Consider the following 2,500-nt stretch of genomic DNA (forward strand, 5'->3'; position numbering starts at 1 on the left):
CGGGTGTCATCGGTCCTAGCCCGCTTCCCCGCATCCCCCTTTTGCCTGGGATGAGCCCGACTGGCTCCATCCCCTTTCCCCACTAGCCACGGCTGCATGACTCACCTATGGGCGGGTGGAGAGGCCGCTACCGAAGGGGACTGGGGGTGTCCAGTGAACCGGGACTTCCAAAAATGGTCTAATACTGACGTAAGCGGCTTGAGTATCGCCCAGTATCCTCGCGCGGCACTGGGAACCCAGTCAACTTCTCTGCGCCCCGGCGCAGGTGGGGGTTCAATGTCTGCGCGGCTCCACCGGCGCCCCGGCGACGATGGCGCTAGCGCAGCTCCCGGAAGCCTCCCTATTCTTAAACCCTTGTCTTCGAAACATGGCCTTGCGCGGGGGCAGGTGCGGGTGGGGGTAAGGAGGGCAACCTCCCGGCCCCTGCTCTGATGCCCGTCTCCGCGTGTCCCCCGGCTTGGGAAACCTCACCCAAGCAGGACGCGGAAGGGAGTAACGACTCAGAGCTCTTTCTCAGAGGGGAAAGAGCACCCTGGGGGCCTGGCGGTCCTGATGGCTCAGGCAGCGCAGCGCCCAGGATGTCCCAAGGGAGGCCGAGCGCCTCCTCCCCTTTCCCCACTCTAACGGCTGGAAGATGGACTCGAAGCCTCTTCCCTCCCAGAGCGACCGGACTGGGCTACCAAAACCGGCACCTGTGGTGGGCGGATCCGGACACCTACAGGTAGAACGACCAGGTCCTACCCCGGCTTTCCCTCTCGGGAGCCCGGGTAGTAAACACTACGAGATCAAGAACCAAAACCGGTCCCTCAACGGGGGAGGGACGGGAGGGCCACCCGTGGCCAAGGCCGATGCCCCGACAGCCGGGAGCAAGGCAGGAGACTGGAGGCAAGAGAGAGTGAGGGTCAAGCCCCTCAAAAGGAAGATGCCTAGGGAGCCACCAGGCGGCATGGTGGAAAGCGAAAACAGCGGGGAAGCTGCCCCCGAAAAGATGTGCGTAGAGAGCCCGAGGACCGGAACACAGTGCGAGATATGTAATACCACGGCCGTAACCATCAAACAGCTAGTGGACCACATGGAGGCCAAACACAGCGAGGTCCAGCTGAGCTTCAGATGCGCGAAGTGCGGAAAATTGAGCGTAAACAGGCACTCCATCGCCTGCCACACGCCGAAATGCAAAGGGGTGCTGGGCACGCCCGACGCCAAGAAAAAGTTCCGCTGCATGGCCTGTACGGGGAGGTTCGGGACGGCAAGCGGACTGTCCCAACACATGAGACACAGGCACATAGCGATATGGAACCAAGAAAGAATCCGACAAGAGAAGACAGCAGAGGGAAAAATGGATGGAAGGAAGAGCTGGTCCCCAGATGAGATCCGTGCGATGAGGGAACTAAGCAGGATGCACGGAGATGCAAGGAGCCCGGAAAGAAAAATAGCGGAAGGGCTCGGAACGAACACTTCCACCGAGCAGGTCAGGTGGAAGAGGCGCAGACTAGCCCTCGAAATCACGCCCGAGGGCACAGAAGGGCCCAGCTGGGGGGCACAGATAGCGGGCCTGAAGGAACCGGCCGAACCAACGCCGAACGTAACAGGAGTGGAGGGGGTGCTGAGGAAGCACATGCAGGAAACGAGAGGCGTGGGCCGGGACGAGGTAGCGGGGGGCTGCATCGAGAAGGAGGCCGCAGAACTGATCCAGCTGCTCGGCAAAATGGAAAGAAGGGAGGGGGACCCGAAGCCAGCGAGGGCCCAACCCACACCACGACCAGGGTGGGTAAGGAGAAGAAGGAGAAAGCGAGAGAGGTACAAGCAGCACCAACTGCTGTACGAACAGGATAGAAAGAAGCTCGCGGAACTAATCCTCGACGGCACGGCAAAACGAGAGTGCCGTATCCCAATAGAGGTCCTGACCAAAGCCTACTCAGGGCAATGGGGGGACACGGGGGCCTTCGAGGGGCTGGGACAGTTCCGATCGACGGGCAGGGCGGATAACGCTCACTTCAACACACCGATCACAGCCAGCGAGGTGTCAGAAAACCTAACAGCAGGGAAAAAGAACTCTGCAGCCGGGCCGGACGGGATCAGGAAATCCAAGCTGCTAGAATGGGACCCGAAGGGCGAAAAACTGGCTGCGATGTTCACCACCTGGCTGGTGGTGGGAAAAATACCCAAAGCCCTCAAACAGGGCCGAACTACGCTGATACCCAAGTCAATGGAAGAAAAGGAACTCACGCAAACAGGCGGCTGGAGACCGATTACGATCGGGTCCATAGTCCTGCGGCTGTTCTCCAGAATCCTGACAGGCCGGCTAGAGAAGGCCTGCCAGATCAACCCCAGACAGAGGGGCTTCATAGCAGCCCCAGGGTGTGCGGAAAACCTGATGATCCTAAACGGGATCATCTACCAAAGCAAAGCCGAGCGGCGAGAACTAGCAGTAGCGTTCATTGACTTTGCTAAAGCCTTTGACACAGTCACTCACGGCCACCTCATCCACGTCCTGAAAGAG

Source organism: Oncorhynchus gorbuscha, linkage group LG16, assembly GCF_021184085.1.
Source record: "Oncorhynchus gorbuscha isolate QuinsamMale2020 ecotype Even-year linkage group LG16, OgorEven_v1.0, whole genome shotgun sequence".
In the NCBI taxonomy this organism is placed as follows: domain Eukaryota; kingdom Metazoa; phylum Chordata; class Actinopteri; order Salmoniformes; family Salmonidae; genus Oncorhynchus; species Oncorhynchus gorbuscha.